Raw genomic sequence first — 17139 nt, forward strand, 5'->3', positions numbered from 1 at the left:
ACCCTATCACCCACAGTGCAATGGGCTTGTGGAGAGATTCAACAAGACCCTCAAGGGAATGATAAAAGGATTACCAGAGAAGCTTAGGCGGAAATGGGACATTCTTTTACCCTGCTTGCTCTTTGCTTACAGAGAGGTCCCACAGAAGGGGGTTGGCTACAGCCCTTTTGAACTTTTGTTTGGCCACCCTGTGAGGGGTCCATTATGTCTGGTGAAGGAAGGATGGGAGTTACCTCTCAAAAAGCCTAAACTAGATGTAGTGGACTATGTACTTGGTCTCCGCTCCAGGATGGCTGAGTATATGGAAAGAGCATCCAAAAACCTGGAGGCCAGTCAAGAATTACAGAAAGCTTGGCATGACCAAAAGGCTGTTCTGGTGGAGTTCCAGCCAGGACAGAAGGTGTGGGTACTGGAGCCAGTGGCCCCAGCAGCACTCCAGGACAAATGGAGTGGACCCTATCCTATCATTGAGAAAAAGGGAGAAGTCACCTACTTGGTTGACTTTGGAACCCCTAGGAGCCCCCACAGGGTGCTCCATGTGAATCGTTTGAAAGCATTTGTGGACAGGGAGGACATGAGCTTGCTCATGGCCACAGATGGGGAACAGGAGGAAGAGAGTGACCCTCTCCCAGACCTGCTTTCTCAGAACCCTGATGATGGTTCAGTTCATGGAGTAGCCTTGGCAGGCAGCCTCACTGACCAGCAGCAGATGGACTGTAGACAAGTTCTGCAAGCCCACTGGCATTTGTTTTCACTCACACCCAGCCAGACTAACTGGTGCACCCATGAGGTGGACACTGGTGACAGTCTGCCTGTCAAGAATAAGATCTACAGGCAACCTGATCATGTCAGGGATTGCATCAAGGCTGAGGTGCAAAAGATGTTGGAGCTTGGAGTGATTGAGCCATCAGAGAGCCCATGGGCCAGCCCAGTAGTCCTTGTGCCAAAACCTCATACCCAAGATGGAAAGAGAGAAATGAGGTTTTGTGTGGACTACAGAGGTCTCAATGCTGTCACTAGGACAGATGCACATCCCATTCCAAGAGCAGATGAGCTCATTGACAGATTGGCTTCTGCCACGTTTCTGAGCACATTTGATTTGACAGCTGGCTACTGGCAAATCAGACTAGCTGAGGAGTCAAAAGTCAAGACAGCATTCTCTACCCCCAGTGGACATTATCAGTTTGTGGTGATGCCCTTTGGTTTGAAGAATGCACCTGCCACCTTCCAAAGGTTGGTGAATCAAGTCCTTGCTGGGTTGGATGACTTTTGTGCAGCATATCTAGATGATATTGCTGTCTTTAGCTCCACCTGGGAGGATCACCTGATCCACCTGAAGAAGGTTTTGGAGGCCCTGCAAAAGGCAGGCCTGACTATCAAGGCTACTAAGTGCCAGATAGGGCAGAGTAAGGTTGTGTACCTGGGCCACCTAGTAGGTGGGGGTCAGGTTCAACCACTGGAGAGCAAAATCCAGACCATACAGGACTGGCCTCCTCCAGTTACCCAGACACAAGTCAGAGCCTTCTTGGGCCTGACTGGGTATTACAGAAAGTTTGTGAAAAACTATGGGTCCATTGTGACACCATTAAATGACTTTACATCCAAGAAGATGCCAAAAAAGGTTCAGTGGACAGTTAGCTGTCAAAAGGCATTTGATGACCTGAAGAAGGCCATGTGCTCTGCACCTATCCTGAAGAGTCCTGACTACTCCAAACAGTTCATTGTACAGACAGATGCTTCTGAGTTGGGGGTGGGAGCTGTGCTTTCACAACTTAATCAAGATGGTCAAGACCAGCCCATTGCTTTTATTAGCAGAAGGCTGACCCCCAGGGAGAAACGTTGGTCAGCCATTGAGAGGGAGGCCTTTGCTGTGGTTTGGGCCCTGAAGAAGTTGAGGTCCTACTTGTTTGGAACTCACTTCCTAGTTCAGACAGACCATAAGCCCCTCTTGTGGCTAAATCAGATGAAGGGTGAAAATCCCAAACTGCTCAGGTGGTCGATTTCCCTACAGGGGATGGACTTTACAGTGGAGCACCGCCCAGGGACTGACCATGGTAATGCAGATGGTCTCTCCAGGTACTTCCACTTAGAACATGAAGACTTATCTGGTCAAGGTTAGTTTAATGTCCCTGCGTTGGGGGGGGGGGGGGTTGTGTAGGAGAGTAGGGTCTGCTATCCTATGGTCACCCCAAATTTTTGCTTTTTGCTTCACTGGTTTTAGACTACTGAGGCTGTGGGCCTACTAATCAGACCCCCAGCCTGCTGTTCTCTCTCTAAATTAATAATACATGTGCTATAGGTACATACCACAATTGGAAATGGACTCCTTGTGAGCCCCTGTACCATGCACTATAGGTGCTCAGGGCATAGGTGCCACCAAGGCCTACCAGGGGCTGCAGCATATCTTTTGCCACCCCTGGCTGGTTCTTAAATTGACACAACTGGCTGATCACTCAGCTGGGGTAAGGTGGTGTAATCACCCCTTACTTAGATATAGTATACCTATGTCTAAACCTATCTCTGGACACATATAAACCTGTGAGCCACTTCTATGGAAGGCCTCATCAATCCTGGAGGCAGAGTGCGTGGTTTAATGTGAGATGGAGCTCTAGCATGAGCTGAGCCTGTCTGCAGCTGTCGGGAACAACTCCCTAAGCTGTTTCAGGATAATGCCATACCATATACTCTTAAGTGCATTATAATCCTCGCGGTTATATAGCAACTTTGGTTTGGCTTTATCAAAACGTGTCGTGTAAGGTGTCATACGATTTGGAATACTATCCCCTCGCCAGTTCTGGCGACAGGGATAGCATTCCACCCCTCTAGAGGGGTAAGACATGTTACTTTACTTAAATGCGGTTAATTTCTAAAAGGACCTTGGATCCACAACATGGATGCCTCTGCCACAGACACGAGTCTGACCCCCTGAAGCTGACCGAAACTCATCCAAATGGGGCCTGGACAAAGGGTTTCCTGTCGCAGGGATGTGTTACACCCCTCAGACAGGAGATAGTGGATTGTAGCAGGGAGGTTTGAAAGAAACCAGACACTGCCTGGGGCGCACAAGGCTGCCCCTTGCATAATCCGGCCAAACCGGTTCTGGGGCACTCCAGCCCTCGTGCCAGGGCGGCCTGGATCAAAGGAAGGGGGTGTATCCACCCACTTCCTGGGTCCCACCCATAGGAGTGGACCTAGCAGGTAATCCAGCCCCCTAAATTAGTATAAGACTGGGAGCAGTGCCAATGCACTTCAGATTATCCTGATGAAACATACGAAACGAAACTCTGGACCCTTCAACATCCTACTCGACGTAGAAGACTGAAGAATCTCCCTTGTGGTCAAGGAGTGACCACCCTGTGCGAACAGGCACCATCCAGCCATCGACGTCTGCTTTGTTGCAGTTCACGCCGGAACTCGAGCGACAGAGATCAACGAGATCAAGCTTGCCTGCCTTCTAAGAGCCCGATCCACAGTCCCTGCGAGCTGAGACCCGTGAAGGCGACCGGAAGCGTGGGGCACGCCATCTAGGAAAGACCACGAGACGCTGACCGTGCAGCCCACGAGTGACCCTCGTAAGCTGTACACCGGGGTTTGAGAAGCCCCAACCCTGAGCCACTCTTGCACCAAAGTTCAGCCCTCCACACTCGACGAGTGCCGCGTGGGGCCCTTCTGCTTCTTTTGGCTCAACGCGTTGGCCCGGTCACTTGCCAGCTGGCTTGTGGCCCCTGTGCCGACGAAACTTGAAATTCGACTTGCGATTCTGGTTGCTCCAGATTTGACCAGCTCCCCTGAAAAGGAGCCCCCACTCTGACCCTCCTGGTTTGAGTGAGAAGCAATCTCCCGGTTCCGCGTGGATTGCTTTTGCCAAGTGTTGTTTGCTCCAATCTTGAAGCCGACAGCGCCGACGGCGAGAGCCTGCGTGGGACAGATCGTGACCTGCTCCTGGACTTCGTAGATGCCCCAGAGCCCACGTGACAGCGGAGAGAAGCTCCTCGACAACCACCTGATTGCGCCCGACATTGCCTGGTTCCGTCCTGGTTCCACCCTGGTCACTGCTGAGTGACCCAGACTCTGTCCCCTCTGCTTTCAGGTACTTTTCGACTTGAGTCCACCCTTGGACTCCACCGGACACTTCTCTTTCACCCTGCCTGCAGCCCTTTCAGCTTCAAGCACCAAGAGCCTGCATGACGAAACCCGACTCAACTTCGACCCTGTGCACCCACTTCCTGTGGGTGAGATAACATTGCAACGCCGGTGTTCCCACACTGGTACACACCTCTAGGGTCTGTGTCTTAAGTTTTGTTCCTCTAGGTTCAGCGGAAGTGTCTTTAAACTTTAACTTTGTAACTTTTACGCACCATTGGTTAACATTGGTGCATGCGTGCGCTTTCTGCACTGCACCCGAATCCCGCGGGCTTTTCCCGACTTCAGCATTGCTTGTCCCGACTGCTCCCAGCGATTCCCTAGGCCCTAGGCCTAACCACTGTTCGATTGGTATCTCTTATACCACTTGTTTAGTATATGGTCTGAGTGGCCCCTCGCCCTCATCCATATTTGTGCAACTTTGTATGTTATACTGTGCTTTTGATTTAACGCTTGTGCCCCTTTATCCATAAAGAATACTGGGGATTGTGTTTAGTAATAAATACATATATTTTTATAATATATACTTGTGTGGTGTCCTTTCATTTGATATTACAGGATTGTATGTGGTAAAACAGCTCGCTTAACACGACCTCTTAAGTTAAGCCTTTAGGCTGCTTAGTCCATGCTACCCTTAGGATAGCTTGTCTAATAAGGTTGACTTACAACCAGACACCATAAGGGATTGTTTGGTCTGATAACAGGTGGTTCCAGAATTGGAAACATCACCTATCAGGCCAACTTCTCACACTCAAGGCGCACGCTGGGACACTCCTTGGAGTATCTGTGCGCATTATAAACTGCAATAACATAACAATGAACCCATCCTTGAGATTTGAATGATCTGCTGAACAGTTAGAGATATCCAGATAGATGTCTCTTAAGCTCATGGAAACTGCCTTTATGTATCTAGATTCCTATTTCTTAGGCCAATTGCACACAATGTGGTGCAAAAGCTACGCAAACCTTCATGCAGATTTTTGAAGCCACACAAACCCACTTTGCTTGGCTCCAAAAATCTGAAGTAGTGCAGCGCAAATCATCGCAATGCATTACTCTCTCATTGGGAGGTGTTCATGAGCAATGTGTTTGTGTTCCAAAGCAACTCCCATGCATCCCCCGGTTTACAAGAACTTGTAAACCTGGGGATGTGCCATAAACTATCACCTTCCCACCAGAGGTGTAACGAGGAGAAATCCTTGGTTCTTCCTATTTGTGTGTGTGCTGCATTCTGCAGCAGAGATAGAAAAGGGACTATTGTTGCTAGGATTGGTTTTGTACAGGAAGGAGCCCCAAATCTCAGATGTAGCCTCCCGTAAATCTATATTATATTGGACTGGGCTCTGAACTAGGTAGAATTTGGTAACTTGTAAAGACCATCTGCGGGAGATAGAGGTCAATCGCTCTGCTTCTACGATTCCCTGGGTGTCCCATCTAAATACCTGGCTGACCAGGTTATGGTTAAATGAATATTGGCTGAACTCTTCTTCTATGCGTAAAGGTGCTTGTGATTTGGTTAAACAGTGCTATTGGAACAGGTTGTCGACTGTACCCTCTGGTAGCCTGATTGACTTATACTGACTTATACTTGTCCAACAAATGTGTACCTGAATTTGAGGAATTCATGGACTATGTAAAAGATCCACTTACAAGTTCCCTGTTCATAACATTTTGGCTACGGATCTTGACTGTATTGTTTACCTGTTCTTGGAGCAAAAATAATGATATTCTCAATAGCTTATGTCCAATGGGCTGTCAAACTGTGGAATCTTTTGTCATGCATCTGCAAAACAGCATGCACGCTGTATTGTTCCTCTTTGTCGGCTCCTCCAGTTTGACAATTGACACACAGCCTTAGGAGTATGCAAGTCAGATAATAAGTGCAACGTTGTTTATTCAGTTTCCAATATTTTACTTTCAATTTAGCTCATCAGACTAAAGGTTGAGACAAATATTTCATTATGAGAGTGATATTTAGCGCCTTAACGTTTTATTGAATTCAGAGCCCACTTAATATTTGTACTATGCATTGTATGTTTACCTACATTAAATAGTGCCTCAGTATCTCCATAATAGTACGTGCTGCTGGACATCATGTTAGCATTAGAGCTTATATTTATGTTCTTTTTGACGTTTTTTGATTTTCTGGAATTTCATATAGCAAGGAAACACTATTATAAACGGACACAACATTTTAAATTGGTTCCTTGTAATTATTTGTGTATTTGTCCTCCTGGAAATTATCTTGACTTCAAATCCCTTTATTTTGTCTCAGCATGGAGCTTCCCCAATGTGATCTATTCTATCCAGATGCAATAAGACTTAAACCCATTTTGAAACCACTTGTACTGTAATGAACTCTGTCTTTTTTATTCAAAGTGCATATTGCTTTGCTACTGTGTGCTTTTGTGGTTTTCTGAACCAAAATAAAGTTGATTGATGATGAAGTTGAATACCTCACTGCTCACAGAAAAGTTTATCATCAATACCAATACATTACTCTAGATGGTTATACAGATAGAAGCCAGGTACTTATGCCCATATTCCTCATGGATTTGCATTGTACGTGTGCCACACAAAGACGTACAAGGGCAACTAAATACCTTGAATGACAGGTATCAATGCATGCAAGGCCATCTCATGTGGCCCTGTGTGTCATGGTAAATGAGGAGTAATGCAACACAGGCCAAAATAGTAGACATACGTTACTCTGCCCCGGAGAGGCATCACATGTTGAGTGTGAGTGCATCAATACATCCACACATCAAATCATTAGTCCACACAGACTTTGCATAAGTGGCCAGGGAACCTAAAGCAGCACTGCAACTTCCCAATGTAGGGCTAATGGGGAGATATATGGTCGAAATGTATTGTCCTGTCCCCTTTCAACCTGAGCTGCATTATGCAGCACACTTAGCAAGAAGTAGATGTCTATGAGAATGCATTTTGTCTAGGCAGGTGTGACTTCCGGCACAAAAATAATCCAGTCAACAGTGCAGGCCGCCTTTAACTATGGTGCAATGGAGTCTAAGGTAGCACTAGGCAGATGTTTGTTTACCAGCGCAGGTAGAGAGCAGCAATCTGTAGTTTCATTTCATATCTAACATTTACCCTTTCACAGAGGGCGCAACAGTAAGGATAATGCCTGAGCCTGTGTGTAACATCTAAAACTGAGCCCCACTTCCAGTGTCTAAAATATGTATTTGGTCAAAACATTATTCTAGGCTTACGCGCCGGCGAGTGATGGCGCTGCCTGTGTGAGCTCCGTGTCAACGCGGGACTCCCGGCTCTTTTTCTGGCATTATCCCCGCATACGGAGACCGGCAAAAGGCATCCCTGCACGGCGGAACATGGTCCCCGTGTGCTGCGAGATGCGGCGGCTTCTATAATTGCCGTTTTCATTTCTTTTTTCAGCTGCATCATCTCTACCTATTGCGGGACGCGAGCGGCCGCCATTTTGTGCCGCCGCGATCGCGTCCCGTTTTCCTGGCATTTTTACCGCCTCACCAGCCCGTTCATCCTCCGGCTGCAACAAATGCTCATATTTCCACAAGGTATGTGCTAAGGGATGCGCATCTTGCTTCTACTATGTTTCAATGACTTTTGGCGCCAAAAGCTCTCTTCATAACCCCTACTTATTCTTCTACCACATAGAGGCGGCCATTTTGTGGTGCTCCCTACGCAATGCCTATTACCTTCCTTTCCTCTGCTGACAATCCTCCGTGGACCACCAACTGACCACTGTGGGTCCCATATATTATAGACGCTTTGCTGTTTCTCTCATACCATATTCCTGGATGGTTTTTTTCACTGTGTATTGAACTGCTTTTTGTCACATTTCGACGCATCTCATGTGGATTTGAGGTATTGCTTCTCCACTTCTCCGTATTACCTCTTCTGTGCCCTATTCCTTCCAGTACCTCCTATATCTCTATATATAGGGTCTCAACATTTTAACTATTGCGGTGTGACCTCCATTCTTGCGATTCTCCTAGTTTGCCCCTCTGTTGGCATCATGTCTCAGAACGCAGGCCATGCGAGATCGTCTGTCACCGGTACCACGCCGAAACGCCTAAAGAATGACCCTCCATCTCCAATTCGCTCTTCCCAGAACCCTGTGCTGGATTCCATTTTGGAAGAGGTTCGTGGCCTACAACCTTTCATGGTGGCAACTAATGAGAAGCTCAAGCAGATAGAAGACAGATGGGTCGTCATGGAAAATAAAGTCCTGCAACTAGAACAACGCATCAGTGACGTCCAGGATGTCTCTACAAAAATTCCTATTCTTGAAAAGGAGATACAGCAGTTGAAACTTCACACAGAGGACCTTGAAAATCGCAACAGACGGAATAACCTCCGTATTTATGGTGTTCCGGAGTCCCTTGGGGATGGCGATATGGTGTCCTTCATCCGTAAATTCCTCTACGAACTTTTGGAACTCCAACCGGAATCTACCCCTCTAAATATACAGCGTGCTCATCGTTTGGGACGTCCAACGGCTAACCCGGCCAAACCCAGAGGTATTATCCTACTTTTTCTGGAATTCACTGAATTAATGACTGTGCTTAGAGCTGCAAGAGCAAAACGACGCCTCATTTGGTCGGGCCATAACATCTTCATAGCCCAGGATTTATCGAATGCTACGAATGCACGTCGCAAGGACTTCCTCAGTCTGCGTCCACGTATGAGGGAATTAAGCATTCAATATGGAATCCTACATCCTTGTCTCTGCAAAATAACCCACAATGGTCGTTCTCGTACCTTTGATGATCCACAGAAGCTTCGAGAGTATCTACTAACTGTCTCCACTTCCACGATGGACACCAATGACTGAAGATAGCTCTTTTCTATTTTCTGCATTCACTTTTCTTCTGTCTTGACGACTGTTGTGGCCTTGTCCCGGTCTCTCTCTTGTCAATATTTGCTTTTTCTCTTCTTCTTGTTGATTATATCCTATCTATATTCCCGCGTTTTCCTCGCTCTGCAGGGTAGGCGCCCGCGTTGGCGTCTCCATGCTCCTACTATCTTGGTATTCTCTTTTTTCTCAGATCTGGCCTCTGTGCATTGATCTGTTTCTCATCTATTTCCTTCTTTGTCTTTCCTTTTTTTTTCCTCTTTTTTTCACAGGCCATTCATGTGTATCTCTTGCTCATTTATGTTCCGTTCTCTTCTTTGTGTCACTTATTTCCCCTCTTCTTGCTAACTCCAATACTCCTCATTGTTCCTCCTCGCTTTCTCTAATGACTGTGATGTATCCTCGTCTATTGTTTCTTTATTTTTACCCGATTTTTATTGCCTTTGTTTATATTTCATATTTGACTCTCATTTCTAACTTGTTTGTCTCCATTGTATCTCCCTGTAGTTCCTTACCTGCAGTGTATTGGACCCAATTGTTATCCTCCTCCCTTGCCTTCCATCATGTGTAACTTTGTAACGTGGAATGTTCGTGGTCTCGGCAACCCTGTTAAACGTCAAAAGGTATTGTCCCATTTATCCAAGTTAAATGCTCAGATTGCTTTTCTCCAAGAAACTCACTGTACAGATGTTGAATCGTTGAAACTTAAGAGGGCTTGGGTGGGTCAGATTGTATTTTCTCCTGCTGTTGATAAAAAAGGTCGTGTTGCTATATTGTTTCGGAAAGGTTTGGATGTTCAAATTCTATCTTCTCAATCGGATGATGAAGGTCGTTGGGTTATGTCAAAAGTGACTATACAAAATAAAACTATGGTGCTCCTTAATATTTATGGCCCTGTCCGGCCAGACCCTAAATTTTGGACTGACGTCAAAATCCTCATCTCCTCCATTGACTGCCCTAACATTATCATAGCTGGTGACCTTAATCAATGGCTAGATCCCTTTTCAGATAGACTATCTTCCTCCAAATTCCAGCCTGATAAGACACATAAATCCTTCCAATCAGCCATTGCTTCTCGTCCCCTTTTTGATGTGTGGAAAACTTGTAATCCAAATTCACTCGAATATACATTCTACTCTAATGTTCACCACACCAGATCCAGAATTGATTATATCCTAGTCAGTAAATCCCTTCTCCCTGCGATTCAGAAATCTGAAATTGGTTCTATTTTTCTTTCGGATCATGCACCTGTTTATGCCACTCTTGACATGGCCCAAACCTCCTCCTCTTTCAATCGTTGGAAATTTAACACTTTCCTTCTCTCCGACTCTGTATTTATGTCAAAAGTTAAGGATTTTATTTCTGAATACTTCGCACTCAATTTACCCCAAGACACGTCAGTCTCAAATAATTGGGACGCTTTTAAAGCTGCTTTACGAGGTTTCACAATTTCTTATGTTTCTCGGAAAAAGAAACTCAATCGTGATAAATACACCACCCAACTTTCCAACATTAAGACCCTTGAACACTCTTACTTCTCGTCCAAGAATCCTGACGCTCTCCGCCAACTTATTAAAGCCAAATCTGAACTCAATCAAATTGCCACAGTTGAAGCTTGTAACACCCTCTTGAAGATTAAATCTAAATTTCATGGGGGCCAGAATAAAGCGGGGAAACTGTTAGCAAATTATCTCAAAATTAAATCTGAACGTAAATCCATTGGCTCTATTCTCAATGAAGCAACCAATACGAAGGTTTCCTCTGATGAGGATATTGCACAAGTTTTTCATAACTATTACAAACTCCTGTATACTGATGATACGCTCCCTGATGATGATAATCTCTCTCGTTTCTTCAAAGACCTTCCTCCTCCCCCATCTCTCCCTAATGAATTCCATCAATTAGAGTCTGAAATTACCCCTCAGGAAATCCTCAAGGCAATTACCTCCCTCAAGAAAGCGAAAGCCCCTGGTCCAGATGGTCTCCCAATTGAATTTTACGCCAACATGCACTCTATTTTTGTCCCCCATCTTTTACAACTTTTTAACTCCTTTATTGCAAATGCTAAAGCTTCTGGTTCATTTTTGGACGCCCTAATTATCATAATCCCCAAACCTGACAAAGATCATTCCCTGTGTAAAAACTATCGTCCCATCTCCCTTATTAATTACGATTGTAAAATTTTTGCCAAAATTTTAGCGGCCCGCCTCGAATCCCTTATTCCTCTATTAATTACAACCGATCAAGTTGGCTTTGTAAAAGGCAGACTTGCGGCTGATAATGCTCGTGTTTTTGCCAATATTATCTCCCGCAGTAAACACTTCAAAGCCCCCCTAGCTGCTCTATCCCTAGACGCGGAGAAAGCGTTTGATCGCATTAATTGGAAATTCATGTTTAAAGCATTACAATGGTTTGGGTTTGGTCCCCACTTCATTTCCTTAGTTAAATTACTTTATTCTGCCCCCCGTGCTAGTGTTTTTGTTAATAACCAATTCTCAAATTTTTTTCCCTTATCCAGAGGAACAAGACAAGGCTGTCCTCTTTCCCCTTTACTTTTTATTCTTTGTCTTGAGCCCTTCCTCATCAAAATCCGTTCTAACCCCCTAATTCAGGGGTTCAAACAGTCATCGATTGAGACAAAAATTTCAGCATATGCCGATGATGTCCTGGTCTACATGGCTAACCCTGTCTCCTCCCTTCCTCCTTTTTTAGAAGAAGTCCGCTTATACTCCTCTGTTTCTGGTTATAAACTTAATCTCTCTAAAACGGAGGTCCTACCCCTTAACTCATCTTGTTACCAATATATGTTTGCATCAACTGATTTTGCATGGTGTCCCTCCAAGATCAAATACTTGGGTATCTGGTTTTCCTCTACCCTATGTGACACACTCAGACTGACCTTTACCTCCCTTACTCAAAAGATTCAATCACTCCTACAATTATGGTCTCCCCTTTTCCTTTCATGGTGGGGTCGTTTAGACACCATCAAAATGATGATTTCTCCACATATTTTATACACTGTTTCCATGCTACCTGTGAAAATCCCTAAATTATTTTTCAATCGGCTGAATTCCATTTGCTTCAAGTTTCTGTGGAATAATAAAAGACCTCGTATTGCCTTACATAAACTTATACGCCCAAAATCTGAAGGTGGGGTCCGCTTTCCTGATTTTCAATCGTACCATTCTGCCTTTTTAATAAAACAAGCCTTCTCATTGGCGTTTGATTTCAATGATACCCCTTTACCCAGATGGATTGCTATTGAGAGGTCCTTGTTAAAGGATTTTTCTTTCCAGCAAACCCTTTTTATGTCCAATTCTTCCTTCTTGACTACACACCCTGTACTGAAATACTCACATACTCTGTTGCATAATATATTCTCGAAAGACTCGTCCCCACTACAAACTTTTCTTTCCTCTAGCGTATGGTATAACAAATATCTTAAGTATAAGGGTAAATCTTTCTATTTCAAGTATTGGAAAGAAAAGGATATTATGTTTGTGTACCAATTTTTTTCTGATTCATCCATTATTTCATTTGATGTAATGCAAACTATGTTTGATTTACCTGTACATTTTCGCAAAGAATTTGACATTATTACTTCTGCCATTCTATCTCACCTATCTACCCTTCCTACTTTTGATCTCCTTCCTTCCCTTACTCCTTCCACTCCATTATATACTATCTTTACTCAACAAATACCCAAAGCTGCTCTAATTTATAAATTGTTATTAGACAATGTTGGCCTTAGGCCTAAAACTGTTACTGAAACTGTTTGGGAAACTGATTTATCTTTCTCGTTATCTGTTGATGTTTGGGATCACTTATGGGCTAAACTGTTTAAGACTTCGCTTTCAGCCCGTATTACTCAGTCACTTTTTTTTCTTTACCATAGAGCTCTAATTACCCCAGTAAGCATAACAAAATTCTCCCCTTCCTCCTCACCCCTTTGTTGGTCCTGTTCATCTCTCCCTGGCACACTCACTCACCTCTTATTTGAATGCCCATCAGTTTTCACTTTTTGGAACGCAGTTTGGAAATATTGCATGCGTATTTTTCATTTATCTGAACCTTTTTCATCGTTGCATATTTTTTTAGGTTCCCTATCTGAAGTTTTGGACTTACATTCGTATAACGCTAAATTGTTTGATCTTCTCATTGCAACTGCTTTCAAAGTAATTTTGTCTTGCTGGAAGGATAACTCTAAATTGTCTGTGCATACCTGGTGGAATTTTGTATGCGATGAGCACAGAATTGCAATTGCTTCTTCTACTTCTGTCACCTTAAAAATCAAATCTGATCTTACCTGGCTACCTTTCTCTACCTTCTTATCCTCTTCTCCCCCTCCCTAACCTTTCCCCCTTTTCTTTCTCTCTTCTTCTTTTTCTCTTTTCTTTTCTTCTCTTTCTTTCTCTCTACTATTGTCTTCCATTTCATATTTTATCTGAACCTTTTTTTTTTCTTTTTTTCATCTCCACTTATCTTTCATGATTGTCTCATATTGGTTCTGATCTATGTCATGCTGTTATATTCTGTTGTATTATTTTTTTTTTTACGCAAAATAAAAACTTATTAAACTGAAAAAAAAACACATTATTCTAGTGAGGAAGACCTGCAGTTATCCAGAGGAGTCTGACAATGCAAAAAGTGTGTACCATATATTCAGGCCTATTTGAACATCATGTACTCACCAAACACAATAGTAGGAATGTTAGAAAATGAAGTGATATTCACTCAAAGAACAATGAATAAGTTATTGAACTTGAAAATATAGGGGCCTATTTGCAAACTGGTTTGTGTTGTGTTTGCACCACACATTGTGGTACATGTGTGATGCAAACATTAAGTGAGATTTATAAAGCTGCTCAAGACCACTTTTTGTAGCCCTGAGTGGCTCCATAAATCTGGAGTTAAGCAAAGCAGCACAAATCGCTGTGTTGCCTTACTATGCGCAAGGGAGGCATTCCATGGGCATTGCCGTGGGTATTCCTATGCAACTCTCATGGTTTTTGACATATTTTCAGATTTACCACAACTGGTAAACCTGGGAATGCGCCAAAAAGATACGCCTTCCAAGGAGAGGCATAACGAGGAAAAATATCTTTGTTTCTCTTTGGTACTTCCTCTTTCTATGTAGTTACAATTCTGGAGTATACATAGAAAGAGGAATATGCTTCTCAGGAATGTTTTTGTTCAGAAAGTGCCCCTTTCCTGCACAAAAACAATCCTGCATGCAACGTAGTCCCCCTTGCATCATGAGGCAAAGGTGCCTGCATTGCCACAAGGGCATCAGTGCTGGGGAAAAGGCCGGAATTCTCTGTATTGCCTTAAATATGATGCATTCCTGCCCTCTCCCTGTCATGCAGTGCAGCGCAGCAAGTTGACTTAACCTATCTTAAGTTTATGTAGTATCAAGCATCAGAGTCCTAGATGACTGCACTACCAAGGCTAGTCACAGATTTGGTAAAGTGTATTGCCCACCTCAAATGGCCTGCTGCAAAGAGACCACACAAAATATCACAAGCTAGTTGTATGAGAGGCAACATATACAAAACAAAACAATGTGTAGGACATTCAACAAGACGATAACATCTGGTGTAGTTATTCGTCTTTTATTTTCAGCTGTTCAGGGCATGCAGATGTGGAAACCAGCCAAGGCATTTCAACCAAACATGGGCTTCTTCAGGGCATTGAGTTCAGGAAAATTATTTATGCCACAAAAGTAATCCTTCAGCTGTAGTCAAAATTATAATGATAATGGTGATTTCTAATTTAAGAATCACGAATCTCTGGTTTAAGAAGAAGGGGATTCATGCTGCGAAGACCCGAATCCCGTGTGAGCAGCAAAGTATCAAAGGAGCCGTGTCCGGTGGCCGTGTTTCCAAGTATCGCGACCTTCTTAAACCAGAGAGTAGTGATTCTTAATCTAGAAATCACCATTATCATTAGAATTTTGATTACTGCTGAAAGATTACTTTTGTGGCATAAATAATTTTTCTGAACTCAGTGCCCTGAAGAAGCCCATGTTTGGGTGAAACGCGTTGGCTGGTTTCAACATCTGCATGCCCTTAACAGCTGAAAATAAAAGACGAGTAACTACACCAGATGCTATCGTCTTGTTGAATGTCCTACACATTGTTTTGTTTGGTATATGTTGCCTCTCATACAACTAGCTTGTTAACCTATCTTAACCACCATTTACACATGAGAAGATAAATATCAACCACCACCCACCTTAATGCACATAGGTCAGTACAACGTAAAAACATCCTAAACTCATACTACCCATACAAATGTATATATTTTTGTATTTTTTAATTGATTTTTATAGTGTTTTTGTTCTGTGGTGTTAACATGAAACATTCACCCCACCCACTAAAACTCCTCACAGTATAAAAACCTACATCTAAAATCCTACATAAAAACATCTTACCTGACTATATCTTACCGACATTATTCCCACACCTACACTAAACACTAACTAACTATGAACACTTAAAATTATAATTTGAAAAGTATAAAATAAGGGAACAGGATGTTCAGAGGGAGAGCCCAGGCTCATTTCTGGGTTGCAAAGTTCATGAATGCCTCCTGGTTCTTCAACAAGATCTCACCCTGTCTTTTGTGTATTTTAGCGATCTTGTCTATTCACTTTCCCATACTATCCATTCTTTGAACATCTTTTAGGTAGATTTTATGGTATGCAGCACCTCCTATCATTCTTTGCACTGCAGCTGCTGTCTCCCTAAGGGTCCAGGGATGGGGTGAGATATGTTTAGATCCTGAGTGGACCCCTGAGTTGGTGTTGATGCTGGTGGTGTATTTTCAGCCTGTGACCTGGTTGAGGCAGCCCATATGCCTGCTGCCTTCTCTTTCTCATTGGTAGGCCCCATCTTCCAGGAGGCAAAGGTGATTTTCTTGATGCCACCATATTGTGCCCTTCATAAGGCTACAGTTTTTGCCATATCTGCTTACATGAAAGCTAGGGAGAAAATTGTACGTCATATTGGGCCAAGGTGTGTACGTACATCCTGCATTACCAAAACTAACTGACATTGTTATGAAATTATAAGGCCCATTCCAAACATACACATAATATCGGTATAGAGGAATTTTCAATAAACCTTCATCACAATGACATTTCCAATTATAATGTGTGAAACTATCAAGATGAAGATCAGGGTAGGTGTGCCAAAATCTCCTTAGTCACAATATGCAACCACAGATTTCATGCATATCAGGGAACCCACTCATACTAATGTTTCATTGGAAAATTAACACCCTGGACCCGGATATATAAAGTTTTTGAGTTGCCCTTGCAAGGCCAAGCAAAATCCTAAATGAGATGTGTAATGTTAAGCAACGGAAGCTTATGAGGTTCTGCATTTCTTGAGTAATCTGGATTTATGCAAGGCAGCACACATTTCTGTCTTGCCTTACTCTGCGGCAAGGAAGCATTCCATAGGTGGAGGGTGGGTGTCTCATTGCATCAACCCAATTATTTTGGTGGCTTTGCATTTTTAGTCTAAGCGCTAGACCTGGAAATATGTCAAATGTATCAAGTCCCCAGGTGAGCCTAAACAAGGGTAAAGATTCTAATTTCGCTTTCTTTTGACCTCATTCTCCCTGTGCTGCATTCTACAGCCCACAAAGAAAGAGGAAAAATACTCTCAGGAGTGTGTTCATTGGTGTCCTTACCTGCCCAAAAATGATTCTACCTACAGTACGGGCTCTTTGCACCATGATGCAAGGGTACCTGCATTGGTGCTAGGCAGCCAAAAGTACACCACCATTAGGAAAGGACAAGGATGTGCTGTATAGTGGAATTACTGTGCATTCCTTCTCTTTCCCTTTGATGTAGTGCAGCAAGTTGGCTTGCCGTGAAGGGCTGCATGAAAGCTTGAGATATATGTCACATAGGTTAGATACTGACAATAAGTCTGGCAAAGAGTTGCCAACATATGGGAAATCTAGTGTGTATGTCCTCATGGCCAAACGTAGGCCAATGCTTTTGTATCCATGCTATGAGGCCTACTGGAGCTGCTTAGGTTCTTCAGTAAAGATATAGACACTGTGTGCTCTATCAGATACATTACTACTCAAGATATGCAGGATGCCATCCACAGGACATCGGCTAAGCC

The 17139-nt window shown here is 43.5% G+C and overlaps 1 long non-coding RNA gene across 2 annotated transcripts in view; it reads left to right on the top strand.

Annotated features, from left to right (window-relative positions):
- The window catches only part of LOC144827361 (uncharacterized), a 249505-nt gene that overhangs the window by 9366 nt on the left and 223000 nt on the right, over positions 1–17139 (top strand). For both annotated transcript variants that reach the window (XR_013610152.1, XR_013610153.1), the window contains exon 2: positions 9506–9621. This is a non-coding gene — a long non-coding RNA (uncharacterized LOC144827361). The remainder of the gene's footprint in view (positions 1–9505; positions 9622–17139) is intronic.

This window comes from Lissotriton helveticus, chromosome 4_1 (assembly GCF_964261635.1).
Source record: "Lissotriton helveticus chromosome 4_1, aLisHel1.1, whole genome shotgun sequence".
Lineage (NCBI taxonomy): Eukaryota > Metazoa > Chordata > Amphibia > Caudata > Salamandridae > Lissotriton > Lissotriton helveticus.